This window comes from Cetorhinus maximus, chromosome 22, assembly GCF_964194155.1.
Source record: "Cetorhinus maximus chromosome 22, sCetMax3.hap1.1, whole genome shotgun sequence".
NCBI lineage: Eukaryota > Metazoa > Chordata > Chondrichthyes > Lamniformes > Cetorhinidae > Cetorhinus > Cetorhinus maximus.
In genome coordinates, this window is record NC_135900.1 from 10,546,792 (window position 1) to 10,566,335 (window position 19,544).

The window sequence follows — 19,544 nt, forward strand, 5'->3', positions numbered from 1 at the left end:
ATAGGCAAGGAGACATCCGTGGGATTTTATTGACAATAGTGAACATTATGTACAAGTTATTAATACCCATGCCCAGGCTGTGCAACTACATCTCCTTAACCTTCTTAACCCTGTTGCTACATCTTGGTACTCCCTGGACATCCACAGCGGAGGTGGAGGCAGCCTGTTGACTGCTACGTCCTGTCTGTGATGACCTCGGCGGGCGTCCTCTGGAGGGCCGAGACCTGGAGGGGCCCTGGCCTGCTTTTGGGGCCCTGATGTGTGGCAGTGGCACCCTCCTCAGCCCGTGGAGCTGGATCTGCTGAGGTCACAGAAGGAGGGGATTCGGATGGGCCAGACACACTCGGAGTCACCTAGATGGATGGCCCCAGAGTGTGCACCTGCTGATCCTCCTCCCTACGGCTGCCCGAGGGCCCCTCGCTGTCTCCTTGAGAGGATGGGGAGGCTGGAGTGAGATGGAACTGCCCAGCACCCCTCTCGCATTGACATTTTTGGAGGCCAAGTATGGCATCAGCGATGAAGTTCAGCCCCCCGCAGCAGTGCAGGATCAATGTCCTGGACCAAGGTCTCCATGGCAGCCGCCATCCTACCAGTTTTGACCTCGGTGCGTTGGCATGCCAGCGCTACCACCTCAGCCCGAAGGCTAATGGACTCCTCCATCGCACCTTGCAATGGAGGGCCCCAGCCTGCTTTTGGGGCCCTGATGTGTGGCAGGGGCACCCTCCTTGGCCATCCTTTCCTGATGTTCCCGAGCTTGTCTTTGCAGCTCCGGCAACTGTGACATGACCAAGTCCAGAGGCTCATCATCTGACTCGGACTCAGCAGATTTCAGTCCTGTGAGTGCCGGAGACCTAGGAAGTCCCTGCCACTACGTGCTGTGGATCAGACAGTGTGATGTGCTCACCAGATTGTGATCCCGAGGCTACTCTAAACCTAGGCCCACTGAGGTGTGAGTCTCTGCGCTGGTGGAGGCTGTGGGTGAACATTGTGACAGGACAGTGAAGGTGCCTTCAGATTCCTCTTCAGAGGTTTCTTCGGGGCTTGATTGGAGGTCCTGGGTCATGGACTCTGTTAGCTGTTTCCCAGATGTGCCTGTGGAAGCAAGGAGAGATAATTAATACATGACAGGGGACTGCAGAACAGGGGAACTGACTCACAGCATGGTTGTCTGATGGATGTTGCACTGCTGGATCTTCACTTGGTAGAGCACCACTGACCTCACCATCAGCACAGGAATGGTCCAGATCTTCACCTGCCAGCTGGATAGCTCTGTTTTCAAAGTCCATGAGGACCTTGATTTCGGGCAGTCCTCCACCGATCTGCAACCTCTCCCTCTTGTTGTCTACCAGCTTGTCCTGCATGAGTAGAGATGGAGAGAGTGTAAGCAGGATACCTGGCAGGCCAGATGATACATATGCCTGGCATTTGTGGGTGGTGAGTGGTCCCATGGACGGGATGAGGACAATGAGGGTGTGTGTGAGGGAGTGAATGGCGAGTGAAGTCTCTTGAACTGGTAGTGAGTGAGGGTCCTGTGGGTGTGTGATGGGTTTGTGAGTGTGTGAGTTGAGAGGGATGAGAAGAGTGACTAACCCTGGCGGAATGGAAGAGATCATTCATCCTCTTGCAGCACTGGGTGGCCTACGTCCTTTGCAGGCCGTTAGCACTGGCCACAACTGCCACCGCCTCCCAAGCCAGATTAATAATGTTGCTTCCCCTCCTGTGGCTGGGGTGGGTGGTAGAGGACCTCACAGAGGCCTCCAGGCTGTTCAAAAGGCACTCGAGGGAGGTGTTATGAAACCGGCCGGGGAGGGGTCTGCAGTCTTCTTGTCTTTCGGGCCCATGTCTTCTGTGCAGCAGGCCTGGGCTGGAAGCATTGAGAGGTCTGCGCATGGCTGCCCTTTAAATATAGCACCCGGCGTGATGAAGTGGTGAGGTAATGGTGTGTAATGGTGTGATGAAGTGGTGAGGTAATGGTGTGTAATGGTGTGATGAAGTGGTGAGGTAATGGTGTGTAATGGTGTGATGAAGTGGTGAGGTAATGGTGTGTAATGGTGTGATGAAGTGGTGAGGTAATGGTGTGTAATGGTGTGATGAAGTGGTGAGGTAATGGTGTGTAATGGTGTGATGATGTGGTGAGGTAATGGTGTGTAATGGTGTGATGAAGTGGTGAGGTAATGGTGTGTAATGGTGTGATGAAGTGGTGAGGTAATGGTGTGTAATGGTGTGATGAAGTGGTGAGGTAATGGTGTGTAATGGTGTGATGATGTGGTGAGGTAAAGGTGTGTAATGGTGTGATGAAGTGGTGAGGTAGTGGTGTGTAATGGTGTGATGAAGTGGTGAGGTAATGGTGTGTAATGGTGTGATGAAGTGGTGAGGTAATGGTGTGTAATGGTGTGATGAAATGGCGTGTTTCCCGGGAACGCACGATTAATGAGGCGCGATTGGGATGATCCGGCATGAAAAGCTGCCATTGCGGCCGGTGGGAAAAATGTTCCTTTTCCCCGCCCGCTACCACACTTAGTGCAAATTTGGGACGGCTCCATCCATAGAATTTGCATCATGGAAACAGGCCATTGAGCCCAATCTGGCCTTCTCAATGTTTACCCACCGTGAGAGGAAATAGTTTCAATCTCATTTCCTCACATCCCCCTCCTCCATTTCCAAACCCCTGTAATTGCTTTTACAAAGACTTGAGCACAAAATCTAGGCTGATGCAGCACTAAAGGGGGAATGCTGCAGTGTTGTGGGTGCACCCTTTCGAAGGCTAGCTCAGCGGTGCACAGTTTCACATGAACATACGAATTAGGAGCAGGAATAGGCCACTCGGCCCCTCGAGCTTGCTTGGCCATTCGATAAGATCATGGCTGATCCAAATGTAACCTCAAGTCCACATTCCCACCTACCACCAATAACCTTTCACCCCCTTGTTAATCAACAATCTATCCAGCTCTGCCTTAAAAACATTCAAAGCCTCTGCTTCCATCGCCTTTTCAGGAAGAGAGTTCCAAAGACTCACGACCCTCTGAGAGAAAAAAAATTCCCCTCATCTCTGTCTGAAACGGGAAACCCCTTATTTTTAAACAGTGACCCCCGAGTTCTAGCTTCTCCCACAAGAGGAAACATCCTCTGCACATCCACTCTGTCAAGACCCCTCAGGATCTTAAAGGTTTCAACCTGAGGAGCCTGAGGAACAGGAGAGTTCTCCTCGGTGTAACAAGCAATGTTTATCCTTCAACCAACATCAGCAAAACCAATTATCTGGTCAGTATTTCATTGCTGGTTAGTGGGAGAATGCTGTGCATTAACTCGCTGCTGTACTTCCTCCCTTACAACGGTGACTACATGCAAAAGGAACTCATTGGTTGTAAGGTGCATTAGGATGGGTGAGTTTGTGAAAGGTGCTATAGAAAAGCAAAGCTTTCTTTTTTTTCCTTTTATCCACCTATCTAATCTAATTTTGAATGTTGATATAGATTCTGCCACAAATGCTCACTCTGAAAACGTTATTCCCACAGCCTAAAAACTCTCAGTGCCCTTCCCTCTGTTGTAAATCTCTTAGGCCTGAATTCTGCCTTTGTCCGGCGCGCGTGCGATTAGCGGGCCCGGGAGCGGCCAGGAAACGACCCACCGCCCGCAATCGGCCCCCCGCCCGCAATCGGCCCCCCGCCCGCAATTTCACCGCCGGCCGGCCAATTAACAGCCAGCCAGCCTCACAGACGTGCTGAAAAGCTCAGCGCTGCCGGGGTTGGGGGGTGCGGGAAGAGGGCGGTCGATGATGTCACCACGGACGGGGGGGGGGGTGAGCGCTGTGCGAGAGAGAGCCCCCTGAAGGCAAACCGCTGCCTCAGCAGAGCTGCAGACCGTCAAATGATGAAATAAAGGTTTAAAAAGCTGCAAGAGAAAATGTCCACGCGTCGCAATCAAGCACCTGAAAATATACCTCATTAAAAACGCTGTCCACAAATATTTATTTTTATTTTATTTCCTAACGGAGATTTCACCCCGCCCTTGGATGAGGTTTGGTGAAAAATGTAAAGGCCGCCCGGCCGATTCGCCCCGTCCGCCCACCGGTAAGGTTAGACGGGCCACGAGAAATGGCGGACGGTGGCGCCGTTAATGGGCTTAATTCCCCTCTTAGTTGTCAGCGGGTACGCTTCCAACTTCTGCGCGCGCCCGCCGAGCGAAATATCGTGCGAGTGCGCAACGACATCGCAACTTTACACCCGACCGGGTCGTCCCCGTGCCCAACGCCCGGGACGTGAAATTCTGCCCTTAAAGTTAAACTCATCTCCATGGGCCGCTCATTCTTGTTTCCCCCTCAACTGTTGGAACCAACGTAGCAAGGCCCTGAATCTCAGCGTACTGATTCTTTATTCACTGTCATTGCAGAGTGCGATTTTGATGCACGTCTATATATCAGTCACTACTTAATATGCTGTGCTATTGCTAACTGGTGCTAGACATTGCTCTGATGGGAAAGGGGGAGTTATAAATAGAGCTCTTATTTTTAGGCAGCGCTGAACTATGGTGCCCAAACCTACAAAGCAATTTGATATGATGCCTGTGTGAGCGCAGGAGATCGCTTCCACAGCCCTGTCAAGCTGCGATGGCTTTCAATGTTTTTGAATGCTTTTAATGAATCCTGTAGGACAGGATCATGTTTTTGAGCGCTTCCATACTCACGCCAAATCACACCATTTGAAGTCAGGCCAGCAGTGATTGCTTACGAACTTTTATAAACGCTGAACTGACATCAGATGTTTCAGGTAGGGACATCTTGCACATATAGCTAGCAATGAACATAAGTTGTGGGGTGATTTTTTTTTGGACTCCTATCTTTAACCAACATATCTAAAGTTAAAACACAGTAGTAATTAGGGTTTTATTTAGCTTGTAATGTACCGTTAAGAATAATACTTGTTAAGGAAGATCACATGATCTGTAGTAACCAATAGGAGAGTAGCGTGGGCTACCTCAGCAGTCAGTGTAGAGATAGAGTTGGAGTTGAAAGCACACATGTAGTTGCTGCTGAGTATGATGTAAATAAACTTAATGTTTCCGCCCAAGAAGTGTCTGCACGTCAACTCTATCATTAATAGTAGCAACTCGGCCACCCTCACAACATCGTATAATCATCATTTAGAATTTAATCAACACTTTTCTGCCAACGATCAAGCTTGTGAGATGTAAGAAAGGACCTGTATTTATATGGAGCCTTACCATGTTACCCAGGATATTGCAGACTCTTTGAGTTACTTTTTAACGTGCAGTTGCTGTTGTGTGGTTTAATGTAGCATTCACAGGAAACACATGGTCTCGCTGGCGGGCGGCCTCCAATATGTCCGCCACACCATTACCTCGCCGCTTCCTCACACAGGGCACCATATTTAAACTGCAGCCGTTGCACACTTCTCAATGCTTGCAGCCCAGGACCGCTCCGGTGAAGACATGGCCCCAAAAGCCAAGAGGAGTTCAGCCCCCGCGATGCATCCCTGGGACACCTTCTGGACATCATAGAGGCCCGCTGTAATGCCCTCTACCCCCGCTCTGGCTGCAGGAGGCTCATCACTCTCACCACTCTGGCTTGTGAGGCAGTAGCAGTGATGGTCAGTGCCAACACTGCACATAAGAGCTCGACCATCCAGTGCAGTAACTGGATGAGTGATCTAATCTGTGCTGTCAGGGTAAGGCAGCTATCTCATTACTCTAAACTCACACACTCACAAGGCCATCACACATTCACTGGCATCTCACTCACTGCCAGCTCAAGGGACATCACCACTCACTCTCTCACACACACCCTCACATCTCCATCTGGCCTCATCTCCTCTGGAGACTGCCTCCTCAGCCCTCACCATCTTGAAGCCACTTGCACAGATCAACATGTGTCCCCACACACACCCTGGGATACCCCCCTACCCCATGTACAGCCCCTGCCCTGCAGCCTCATCCCTTGTCTGAGGCCACTTCTCCCCCTTCCCCAAGCAAGCCCTAGCCTTGCGGCTGCTCTGGTAGGTAGAGACCTGCCCGTGAGCCCCACTAAAAATGACCCGGTGCTGCCTGTGAAGCCTGGCGCTGATGACCACGAGTGCTGCCCGAAGCAAGGTAGACAAGCAAACCTCGAAGTCCCAAGCGAACCCACCTTGGTCTGAATATGCTTGTTGACTGATCCCTCTTCACTTGAAGACCACACTTGGACTTGACCTCCCTTCCCACTTTCCCGCAAGCCGTCTGGCAGCCTGATATTCTTGCCAGGAAGTTTGGTCTTTTTGAGGGTCAGGCCTCGTTCATGTAGGCTGGGGGCTGATGACAGAAACTGAGTATCCTGTGTAAGAACGGTCCCGCTCGTCCAAAACCTCGTGAGCGGGATGCAGGTACTTGTATCTGCCAGCGTGCAAGTATCAAGAGGCCATATGTGCAAGCAGGAAGTTGCAATGATCAATGAACTCCCCTTGCAGTGAAGGTCAAATTGAGTATGTGATCCGCCCCCCTTAAGAGGCCAAATTTGAAAAATTGTTTGGTAACATTTATGTAGACGTCCTGTTCGGGACCCCCAAGGTGGCACCCAATTCCACCCCTAAACTGAGAGTAAAAGCCTGGTAGCCAATCACTGGGCTTAATGGAGGCAAGATCCATTTCAGGAATTTCCAGAGGGAGCTTGTTGTTGTAGCCAACAAAAGCAAAAATACCTGGAAAAACTCAGCAGGTCTGGCAGCATCTGCGGAGAGGAACACAGTTAACGTTTCGAGTCCATATGACTCTTCAACAGAACTAAGGAAAAATAGAAAAGGGGTGAAATGTAAGCTGGTTTGGGGGGGGGGGTTGGGACAAGAGAGCTGGATAGAGGGCCAGTGATAGGTGGAAATAACCAAAAGATGTCACAGACAAAAGGTCAAAGAGGTGTTGAAGGTGGTGAAATTATCTAAGGAATGTGCTAATTAAGGGTAGAAAGCAGGACGAGCAAGGCACAGATAGCCCTAGTGGGGGTGGGGTGGGGTGGGGGGAAGGGATCGAAATAGGCTAAAAGGTAGAAAGAAAACAATGGATGGAAATATATTTAAAAATAATGGAAATAGGTAGGAAAAGAAAAATCTATATAAATTATTGGAAAAAACAAAAAGGAGGGGGAAGAAACGGAAAGGGGGTGGGGATGGAGGAGAGAGTTCATGATCTAAAATTGTTGAATTCAATATTCAGTCCGGAAGGCTATAAAGTGCCTAGTCGGAAGATGAGGTGCTGTTCCTCCAGTTTGGGTTGAGCTTCACTGGAACAATGCAGCAAGCCAAGGACAGACATGTGGGCATGAGTTGTTGTAGCCAATGCTTGTGATATATCAGCACATTAGACAAGGATCTGAATGTAGTAAAGGCTAAAACATTGTGATGATTGTGAGTTAAACCATTTCTCATTGTTATGGGGATAATGTACAGTGACTGTACAGGCCAATCAGCCTTTAGCGCAGGGAATCTTAGGGCTGGAGGTTTTTAGCCTTGGTCTTGGAGCTAGCATGTAGCAAAAATAAAGTTCACTGTTTCTTACAAGAAACCCGTCCTGCACTCTCCAAGTTTATTACAACTGGCGACGAGGGTACATAGCGCCAACGCGGCACCTCACCTCGCGACTGCGAGTATTCCCATATCTTAAGGGAAGGAAAGAGGTTTGCTCACCAGCAATGCCTCAGTTTGGCAGAATTGACCCATACGACTCATCCATCGAGGACTGGAGTCAATACATTGAGCAATTAGGTTCCAACGAAATAACAGTGGAGGGGAAACAGAAGGCAATTCTGCTAAGCGTCTGTGAGAGCAAATCCTATAATCTGACCCGTAGCTTGACAGCTCCGAACGCGCCAAATTCCAGATCCTTCACCAAGCTAGTCGACCTCGTGGAAGGACATTTTCAGCCTAAACCCTCGGTGATCACGCAAAGATTCGAGTTGAATTCTCGAGTAAGGTGAGTCAATTGCAACATACATCGCGAAGTTAACGGAGCACCGTGAGGTCGGTGACACTTTAAACGACATGCTGCGAGATCGTTTCCTTTGCGGCATAAACAACGACGCCAACCAGCGCCGTTCGCTCGCAGAAGTTGAGACAGACCTGAAGCGCGCCTTAGAGATAGCGCTAGCAATGGAGTGCGCTGAGAGGGGCATGCAGGCTCTGCGGAGTGTGCAACATGGGCGCATTTATGCAGTTAGGGGGGGAACCTGCCGCCGGGTGTGGCGCGAAGATTAAGGAGGCTATAACGGAGTGGGACATGGTCCTTATTGCTAAAAAAAACAAAACAAAATGCTGGAAGAAGCTCACCAGTAACCATGAAGTTAAATTGTTACCGTGGTGGGGGAAATCATGCACCCGAAGTCTGTAGATTTAAAGAGGCAAGATGACATCACTGCCACAAAAAAAGGCATTTTGTTAAACAGTACAGAACTCGATCAAGGCAGCCATCCAGTCAGCAGGTCAAGTTAAATGAAGTGCACAATGTAGGTGAGCCAGAAGTGACTGAGGCTGACGCTTATTCCCTACACAATCTGATAGCCAGAAAAACTGAGCCAATCACCGTTACACTTCAAGTAAATGGAACGTCCCTGTTCATGGAGGTGGACACAGCAGCAGCGACCACAGTGGTGGGAGAACACACCTTCAAGTAACTCAGAGAAGGTACCCAGCCATTGGGCAGAATTTTACGACAGCGGGATTTTAACGTTCCCGCTGTCGTCAATGGGGTTTATAACGGTTATAACGCCGCATTTTATGGCCCCGTCCCCACCGAAACGGGGCCCTTAAATTCTGCCCATTGAGTTTGGATAAAACCGCTGCTCAGTGAGAAACATAGACAGGAGAGGCAATACAGGTGAAAGGCATCACCTCTGTATCTGTATCTTACAGACAACAGACAGCTCAGCTCCCGATAACTATTGTAATTGGAGAAGGACCTCGCCTTCTGGGCCATGATTGGTTAAAGGAAATTAAACTAAACTGGTCAGAAATTTTTCAGGTTGGGACTGGAGGAATTCCAGAGTTACTGAAAAAGTATGACAGAGTATTCCAAGACGAGTTGGGGAAAATCAAAGGTCTGCAAGCTAAAATATATGTGGACCCTGAAGCAACACCCCAGTTTTTTAAGGCAAGACCTGTGCCTTATGCAGGGAGAGAAAAGGGTGATGTGGAATTGTGTCATTTGGAGAAATTAAGAATAATACAGCCAGTCCAATTTTCAGAATGGGCAGCACCCATAGTCCCTGTGCTAAAGCCAGACCAAACCATTCGCATTTGTGTGGATTATAAATTAATGGTAAACAAGATTGTGAAATTAGACAAATACCCAACCCCAAAGGTTGGAGACCTGTATGCTAAACTCACTGGAGGACGATCCTATACTAAACTGGAAATGACCCATGTGTATCAGCAGCTTGAGCTGGACAACACATCAAGAAGGTACGTCACCATAAACATGCACAAGGGCCTGTACCAATATACACACCTACCCTTCGGGGTGTCCTCTGCCTGTGCGATTTCCCAAAGAACCATGGAAAGCCTACTACAAGGAGTCCCCCGAGTTATAATATACCTGGACGATGTCCGAATCACAGGATCCACAGAAGCAGAACATGTGGCAAACCTGGAAGAGGTTCTGAAGAGATTTTTAGAGGCTGGCGTTAGTTTAAAAAAAGAAAAGTGCATCTTCCAAGGAAAGGAAGTTGCGTATCTGGGTCATCAAGTGGATGCCCAAGAGTTGCATCCATTAGATCGAGGAAGTGCCCTCTCCTACTAATGTCACGGAGTTCAAGTCATTTTTGGGCATGGTAAACTATTATGGTCAATTTTTGCCTAATCTATCTGCAATGTTAGCCCCTTTACACTTATTGAAGAAGAATCACAGGTGGTCCTGGAAGACGCAGCAAGCGGAAGTCTTCACTAGAGTTAAGAAGCTTTTACATTCGTCGTGTCTGATGTTGCACTATGACCCATCTAAGGAATTAATACTCACTTATGATGTACCTCCCTATGGAGTGGGAGCAGTATTGTCAGACAAGATGGAGGATGGATCTGAAAGACTGATAGGATATGTCTCCAGAACCCTTTCTGCAGCTGAGAAAGGTTACTCTCAAATTGAAAAGAGGGCTTATCCATCGTATTTGGAGTAAAGAAATTCCATCAATATTTACACGGTCGACACTTCACCTTAGTGTCAGATCCCAAATGACTTGTTTGGGTTGTTTAGTGAAGATAAGGCACTCCCACCGATAGCCTCTGCTAGAATTCAAAGATGGGCTTTAATTTTGTCGGCGTATGAGTACATTATTATGCACTGTCCGGGCGTGCGTATAGCAAATGCAGACTCCCTCAGCCGTCTCCCTTTGCCAGATAGTATTACACATGTTCCAGTACCTCAAGAGGTAGTACTTGCATTAAATTTCCTGGACTCCTCACCAGTCTGTGCAAGACAGATAAAGAATTGAACGAATCGGGGTTCAATTTAAGCAAGAGTCCACGAACAAGTATTTCAAGGATAGTCAAATGCGCAAGTTCCTGAAGAATTAAAACCATTCTTTGTACGCAGATCCAAACTGAATTGTCAAGATGGCATCTTATTACCGGGAACAAGAGTTGTTATCCCTGTGCAAGGAAGAGAACCATTGTTGGAAGAACTTCATAGTGAGCATCCTGGTATTTTGAAAATGAAGATGCTCGCACGAAGTTATATCTGGTGGCCCAAGTTAAACCATTTCTTACTGTTGTGGGATCACGTGACTGTATAGACCAATCAGCCTTAAGCGCAGGGAATCTTAGGGGTGGAGCTTTTTAGCCTTGGTCTTGGAAGAAGCGTGTAGTCTCCTCTGAAATCTGTTAATAAAGTTCACTGTTTCCTACAAAAAACCCATTCTGCACTCCAAATTTATTACATCCATAATACTAGCAATTCCTAAACAAATAGAAACCGCTTACATTTCTCACATCTTCAGAACATCCTACGCTGCTTCACATTCAATGAATTACATTAGATTCTTTTTTTACATTCGTTCAGGGGATGTGGGCATCACTGGCAAGGCCAGCATTTATTGCCCATCCCTTATTGCCCTTGAGAAGGTGGTGGTGAGCTTCCTCCTTGAGTTGCTGCTGTTCATGTATTGTAGGTACAGCCACAGTGCTGGGAGTTCCAATATCTTGACACAGCAATGATAAAGGAACGATGATATATTTCCAATTTAGAACGGTGTTTGACTTGGACGGGGACTTGCAGATGGATAGTGATGTTCCTGTGTATTTGTTGGTCTCGCTCTTTGAGCTAATAGAGATTGTGGGTTTAGGAGGTCCTGCTAAAGAAGCCTTGAAAAATTACTGCAGTGCTTCTTGTAGATGCCACACAGTGCAGCGGCGGTGGAGGGAGTGAATGTTTAAGGGGGTGGCCATCAAGCAGGATACTTTGTCCTGGATCAAGCTTCAGAAGTACTGTTGGCATTGCACTCATCGAGACAAATAGAAGTATCCTATCACACTCCTGACTTGTGCCTTGTGGATGGTGGACAGGGTTTGTGGAGTCAAGAGGTGAGTTACTCTGTGCAGAATTCCCAGCCTCTGACTTGTTGGTATTTATGTGACTTGTCCAGTTAAGTTTCTGGTCAATGGCAGCCTAAAGATGTTAATGGTGGAGAATTCAGCGATGGTAATGCCATTGAATGGCAAGAGGGGATAGTTAGATTCTCTCTTGTTAGAGGTGGTCATTGCTTGGAACTTGTGTGGCACAAATGTTATCATGTACAACCATTGTTGTTATGTGGGTTAACACAGTGATGAACTTGTGCATAACAAGAGTTCAACAGTCATCAATTCAGATGAGTGATGAGGTCATCTGTTTCCATTTGTGTTGGTTAAGGGAGGAAAATTGGCCTAGACACTAGAGGAACTCTTTCTGCCTCTTTCCAAGTAGGAAATCCTCCTGTAACACACTCCGGGGCATGAATCACACAGGCCAGAAACCTGAACTCAACAGGGCCATCTGAGATTGGTGCTGAGTTCAAACAGACCCCATTTTTGTTATTCCAAGGTCCTTAACCTGCAGCGAGGGAATCAGAATTTATGTAAACACTTGTGAAGGACGAATAAGGTCTGTTTAAATGTCTGATCAGACTTTTTTTTAAATCTCCAGCCCTTTAAACATAAATAAAACAGGTTAAAACTGTCAGGAAGAGATATAAAAAGAAACCTTCTTCTGGGCTGCTTTGATTGACAGGCCAACTGGTGTAGATTAGAAAAAACAATTATCATCTGTTCCTGCAGTTTCAGTAGAGTTCTTTGTTGATATTTCCCAAGGGCTGCCAGTACAGCTGAGGTCATTATGAACGCTTGGTTGAGTTTCAAAAGCTATAAAAGCACTTATCTCAGCAGGGGTTGGCTGTCTTCACATTTTGACCAGCAATTTAAGGAGACTATTAAAGGATTAGCTATATTTGATCTGTCTTACAACAGTGTGAACTCGAGGGGATTTAAATTCTTTGAATGGGTTTCATGAATGGGAGTCTTTTCAGTGTCAAGTGGCTATAAGTGAGACATTAACTAGACACTTAGGTTTTTCTTCATCTCCAAATGGTTCCTGAGGCCTGCCCGTAGTGGATACTGGGTGACCAGCTATGGAGATGGCATGTGAGTATGCTGTAGCATGGGGGCATGAAGATGGCATGGAGGGAGCATAGAAGGCTTGGAAGGAGCATGGGAGTATGAGGTGGCATGGAGGTGGAATGAGCACATGAATTGGCACGAGGAGGTATGGGACGTGGTTGGGGGGATGAGGGGGTGTGAGGGGTGAGGGCCAAAGGGCCTAACAGCCTCTAAAACAACTGGGACAAAGTCAAATAGAATGGGGTGGACCTTTTAACCAGCCCGCCCCTGTGGTCACCGGCAATCTGCTTCCAGGTTGAAGGACCCGGGTCTACCTCGCCCCAGCCTCCCCAGAGTGAAGTTTGGGTATAACGGGGCCCTTTAAACCAAGGTGGATCTGCCAAGCCAGGAAATCTCCGAACTTAAGCTACCTGCCTTGGTAATAAAAGTCTGACTCAGTTTGTTGATGGCCTGGAATAGGGATTGGAGTGAGAATGGTGGCACTCTCACCTTTGACTCAGAAGGTTGTGGGTTCAAGTCCGACTCCAGAGGTTTGAGCACCACATCTGAACAGTCGCTGCAGTGCAGTACCGAGGGAGTGTTGCACTGCCAGATGTGCCATGTTTCAGATGAAACATTAAGCCTAAGCCAACGCTCAGAAATGGGCACAAAAGATCCTCTGGCATTTCTTTGAAGAAAAGCAGAGGAGCTTTCACCCATGTCCTGTATATTTATTAATCTAAGGACATAGAACCATAGAAGAGTTATAGTGCAGAAAGAGGCCATTCAGCCCATTGTGTCTGCGCCAGCTAAAAAAGAGAAGAATGAAACTAGCCGCTCATTTTAATCCCGCTTTCCAGCTCCTGGTCTGTAGCCTTGCAGGTTACAGCACTTCAGATGCAGATCCAGGTGCCTGTTAAATGAACTGAGCATTTCAGCCTTAACCACCAACTGAGGCAGTGAATTCCAGACACCCACCACCCTCTGGGTGAAAAACCTTTTCCTCATGTCCCCTCTAATCCTTCTATCAATCACCTTCAATCTATGTCCCCTGGTAATTGACCCCCCAGCTAGGAGAAAACAAGTCTTTCCTGTCTACCCTATCTAGGCCTCTGATAATTTTGTACACCTCAATTAGGTCGCCCCTTAGCCTTCTCTGTTCTAAGGAAAACAACCCCAGCCTATCCAATCTCTCCTCATAGCTGTAATTTTCAAATCCTGGCAGCATTCTCCCCTGCACTCTCTCCAGAGCAATTATGTCCTTCCTGTAATATGGTGACTAGAACTATACACAAAAATTACAGCTGTGGCCTAACCAGCATTTTATACAGTTCCATCATTACAGCCCTGCTTTGAATTCAATACCTCGCCCAATAAAGGAAAGCATTCCATATGTTTTCTTGACCAGCTTATCCACCTGTCCTGCCCCTTTCAAGGACCTGTGGGCATGTGCTCCAAGGTCTCTCACTTCCTCAACCCCTCTCAATAACTTTCCATTTATTGCTTTGTTTACCTTCCCCAAAAGCATTGCCTTGCATTTTTCCAGATTGAATTCCATTTTCTACTTCCCTGCCCACTCAACCAAACCATAGCTATAATTCTGGAGTCAACAGCTACCCTCTTCACCATCAACTACAAGGCTAAATTTTTTGTGTCATTTAAGTATATACAACAAACAGCAAGGGCCCAAACACTGATCCCTGTGGAACACCACTGGAAACTTCATTCCATTCACAAAAACATCCATTGACCATTCCCCTTTGTTTCCTGTCACTGAGCTAATCGTGGATCCAACCTGCCACTTTCCCCTGTATCCCATAAGATCCCACTTTCCTGACCAGTCTGCCATATGGGACCTTGTCAAATGCCTTACTGAAATCCATGTAGACAACATCCACTGCACTACCCTCATCAATCCTCCATCTTACTTCCTCAAAAAAATTCTACTAAGTTAGTAAAACACGGTCTTCCCCTAACAAGACCATGCTGACTATCCCCGATCAGTCCGTGCCTTTCTATGCGACAGTTTACCCTGTCTCTCAGAATTGTTTCCCAACAATTTGCCGACCACCAAAGTCAGACTGGCCAGCCCATAGTTTTCTGGCCTATCCCTTGCACCCTTTTTAAATAATGGTACAACAATGGACCTGCAATCCTCTGGGACCTCGCCTGGATCTAGTGAGGATTGGAAAATAATCCTCAGAGCATCCGTTATTTCTTCCCTGGCTTCCTTCATCAACCTGGGATACAATCTATCTGGCCCTGGTGATTTAACCACCTTCATGGATGCCAGTCCCTCCAGTACTTCCTCTCTCTCATACAAAAACATTAACACCGTGCTGTTTGTGGGAGCTTGCTGTGCACAAATTTGTTACTGTGTTCCCTACGTTATAATAGTACAAAAATAATTAATTGGCTATAAAGTGTTTTGAGATCTCCTGAGCTCATAAAGGATACTGTATATGTGCAAGTTCCATCTTTCTCTGACATTTGGATCAGTAGTTAAAATGTGACCAACCGAACTGAGTTGTTACTGTCATAGAGCCACAGAGTCATTCTGTCACAGAAGGAGGCCATTCAGTCCAGCAAATCCATGCTGACTCTCTGTAGCGCAACACCCATTCCCTGCTCTATTCCCATAGCCCTGTAAATTTATTTTCCTCAAGGGCCCAATTACAGGAGTAAATTCCATTTAAGTGCAAATCTGATCCAATCTAAGCTTTCCCACCCTTCTTCTTCAATGCCATTTAGTCCAGTTGCAAAAAAAAAGATACTTTGCTCATGGAGATGTATTTTTTCCTCAAGTTGGGACTTTCAAGTGCTCCAGGGTACTTGATAGCACGACTCATAAAAAGACAGCTTATGGATAAAAGATCGTGAACCGAGTTACTTCTCAGCACAGATTGCAAAGGCAGCAATGAGTCATTTTTGCATCTGTTAGCTCATAAAGAGCATGCTTCTTAGTAAGATATACTCCCACCTGCATCATTCCTAAATAAGCTTGCTCTGGAGGAGACTGAATGACAGGAATATACCATAAAATCAGGTCTAACACCTTCGCCTGGGCAGCGCGTCAGATTTACATATCAAATTGAATTCCTCTCCTTTCGTTCTCTTGCGAGAAGTGGCACTGACTGTAACTTCGATGAACAAAGCGCACATCAAACACTCTAATGCTGCATTATGAGTCAGATGACAGATTCATTTTCTTCCCACTCACACACTGCAATTCTCTCGCTGTCAGAAGTAGGTTTTTTTTTGGTTCGGTGTCTGGAAATAGAACAGTGGCTGAAATGAAGTTACACCAAAAATAATGAATGAATCGTGATTTTCAGGGAACGCCGACGTAGAATTTATTTTGCGCTGTGAATTGAGTGTGCATTTTTATACTAAATGCACATTTAGAAATTCCAATTTTGGACAACGTCGTTCTTAATCATACTAATCAGTACCGGAGAATGTAGCATAATTCCCCGAGTATCGTTGTATGGGGAGCCGATATAAAAATAGGGAAGTCTTGCTAAATCTATACAAGGCACTACTTAGGTCACGCCTAGTATACTGTGAACCGTTTTGGTTCCCTGATCTAGGGAAAGGTGTGCTGGCATTGGAGGCAGTCCAGAGAAGGTTCACTAGGTTGATCCCAGGTATGGAGGGATTTTCTTATGAGGAGAGGTTTGAGTAGGTTGGGCCTGTACTCATTGGAGTTCAGAAGAATGAGAGGCGCCCTTATTGAAACATGTAAGATTCTTAGGGGGCTTGACAGGGTAGATGCTGAGAGGTTGTTTCCCCTTGTGGGAGAGTCTAGGACCAGAGGGCATAATCTCAGAGTAAGGGTTCGCCCATTTAAGACAGAGATGAGGAGGAATTTCTTCTCTCAGAGGGTAGTGAATCTCTGGAATTCTTTACCGCAGAGGGCTGTAGAGGCTGGGTCGTTAAGTACATTCAAGGCTGAGGTAGACAGATTTTTAATCAGTAAGGGAATCAAGGGTTATGGGGAAAAGGCAGGAAAGTGGAATTGAGGATTATCAGATCAGCCATGATCTCATTGAATGGCGGAGCAGACTCGATGGGCCGAATAGCCTACTTCTGCTCCTGCATCTTATGGTCTTATGGTTTTATCAGTTGTCTAGTAATCCAGAGGCCCAGCCTAATGCTCTGGGGGCATGGATTCCGATCCCATCATGGCAGCTGGTGGAATTTAAATTCAATTTATTTTAAAAAAAATCAGGAATTGAAAGCTGGTGTCAAGAATGGTGACCACAAAACTACCATTGATTGTTGTAAAAGCCCATTTGGTTCATTAATGTCCTTTAGGGAGGGAAATCTGCCACCCTTACCTGGTTTGGCCTACATGTGACTCCAGCCCCACGGCAATGCAGTTGACTCTTAACTGCTACCAGGGGCAATTAGGGATGGACAACAAATGCTGGTCTTGCCAACAACGTCCACATCCCATGAATGAATATGTATAAAGAAAGCTCCCTCAAGAGAGGTAGTAAGATTTAATTCTTACAAAGGCCTGATGGAAACATTCAACTCTTTACTTCCGAGCAGGGACTGACCCTGAACCATTAACCCGTCTCTTTTCTTTGTAGGAAAGAAAGAGGTGCACACGTACGCTTTCATGACCTCAAGATATCTCAAAGCACTTTATAGCCAACGAAGTACTTTTGAAATGCAGTCAACGTAGGAAACACAGCCCGGCAAGCTCCCACAAACAGCAATGCGATAACGGCCAGATAATCTATTTTTAGCGATGTTGGTTGAGTGATAAATATTGGCCAGAACACCAGGGAAAGTCCCCCTGCACTTCCTCAAAATAGTAGCTGGAGGGATGGTTTACATCCACCTGAGAGGGCAGGTAGCAAACTTACTGCAGACTCGCAGCATTTTCTGTTTTAATTTTGCTCGCTAGAATTTGCAGTTTTTCTTTTTTTGATCTTTCGCTTACTTACAATTAATCATTAGCCATCAGCCATAGCTCAGTGGGTAGCACTTCCTCCTCTCAGTCAGAAAAGCTTAGGTTCAATGCCCATTCCAGAGAACTGAACACACTTTCTCCTGCGTAGGGACGAGGGTGTGTTGCCCTGTCGATGTGACGTGCTTTGCAGATCAGATGTTAAACCCAGGCCCCTTCTTCTCTCTCGGAGAGATGTAGCAGATTCCTGTTCGATTGGAGTTATCCCCGTTGCCCAGGCCAAAACTTGTCCCTCGATCAACTTCAATATAAAAAAAACACAGATGATCTGGGGCTGGATTTTACCGTCGGCGAGCGGGGGGGGGGGGGGGGTGGGGCCCGATGTCACCGCGCCCCATTTAAATTTTCAGGAAGGCGGGGGCGCAGCCAAATCAGCTGCGCGCCCGCCGACCTGTCAATGGCCAATTGAGGCCATTGACAGATCAATTAAAGTACTTAGTGGACCTGCCCGTCCAACCTTAAGGTTAGTGGGCAGGCCAGGAGCCCTGGCGGGAAGTAGAAGAAACATGAAACCTCATCCACCAGCGGGATGAGGGTTCATATAGGGTTTTAAACATTTTAATAAAGTTTTTTTGGAAATTATGAACATGTCCCAACTCATGTGACATTGTCACACGAGGGGACATGTAAGGGAAATTTTTTTTTTTCTATTTTTAATATTTTTGAAAGCAGAGGAGATCTCCCTGAGGCAGCACTTAGCCTCAGGGAGATGAGTGCGCTCTTTCGTGTGCATACGTGAAAGAGCGCACTCTCGATTTTAGGGATTTCCACCCCCCCCCCCGCCCGCACAGGGAGCGCACAGCCGGACATCACGCTGGGAGGACCTTAATTGGCCCCGCCCATGTAAAATGGCCCCGCGCCTCTGTTCGGGGGCGCCGATTGGAAGTGCGCACACACGCGCCCGCCCATCAACATCCCCCCCAACGGGGGTGGGGAGGGGGGGAATTCAGCCCCTGATCTTTGCCTCATCGTAGGACCTTGCTATGCGCAAATTGGCTGCTGCACTCTTAATTTATAATAGTAACCACATTGCATGTAAAACTATAAAGTGCTTTTGGAAATCCTGTGGCGCTATGCAAATGCAATTCTTCCTTAATGTCAGAGAATTTAAGCTTTATTTTCCAGAATCTTCTCACTCCCGATTGTGTCCTGTATTACTTTAGGCCTTCATTCCTCCCTTTACATGGACAACATAATCTCCTGAACTATAAAAAGAAACAGCCAAAGTTGAAGCATACCATTGGAAAATGCTGCTTTAATGCTATAGGTCCACCAGTGCCCGAAATGGGAAAGGAACAGGTTAATATCTTTGGTGTGGATGATTTAGCAGAACTGGAAAGTGGAAGATAAATGGACTTTTTAATCGCAAAGAGAAGGGGGGGTGGAGGGGGGAGAAGACTGGGTAGAAATCAAAAAGCAGAGAGGCTGATGATCCCTGTCAGTGAGGCAGTTAATGGCCTGAATGTTCCAGAATGAATTAGATGCTTCTATCTCTTGGTCAGTCGCAGCCATTTCCTATCCGTTCTTACCAATCATCCGGCTAACAGACTTACTGATATAAAAAGGCAAAAAGTAGATTCTTCATTTTAACTTTAAAAGCCTACCCATTAAACAAAGGCAAGTGGCAAAGACTCGGCGTCTATTCCCTTCAGTACAGAAGATGAAGCAGTGATCTGAGGTGTTCAAGGTGATTGAAGGAATTGACAGGGTTGATAGAGAGAGAAACTATTTCCTCTGGTGGGAGAGGCTAGAATAAGGGAGTCAACCTTAAAATTCGAGCCAAGCCATTCAAGGGTGATGTCAGCAAACGGCTCTTCACACAAAGGCTGGTGGAAGTCTGGAACTCTCTCCTCCTAAAAATAGCTGTTGTGACTCAAAGCCAACTGACAACTTCAGAACTGAGATTGATGAAGTTTTGTTAGGCAAGAAGATTCTGGAAGGAAGGGTGGTGGATGAGGTTAAAA

At 46.9% G+C, this 19,544-nt stretch overlaps 1 long non-coding RNA gene across 1 annotated transcript; it reads left to right on the forward strand.

The window, feature by feature from the left end:
• The first annotated feature begins 4,547 nt into the window (after nucleotides 1–4,547).
• On the forward strand, nucleotides 4,548–18,944 carry LOC144696345 (uncharacterized). Its single transcript, XR_013580147.1, has 3 exons — nucleotides 4,548–4,766; nucleotides 12,530–12,644; nucleotides 18,744–18,944. It is a non-coding gene; the product is annotated as an uncharacterized LOC144696345 (long non-coding RNA).
• Nucleotides 18,945–19,544: the final 600 nt, after the last annotated feature.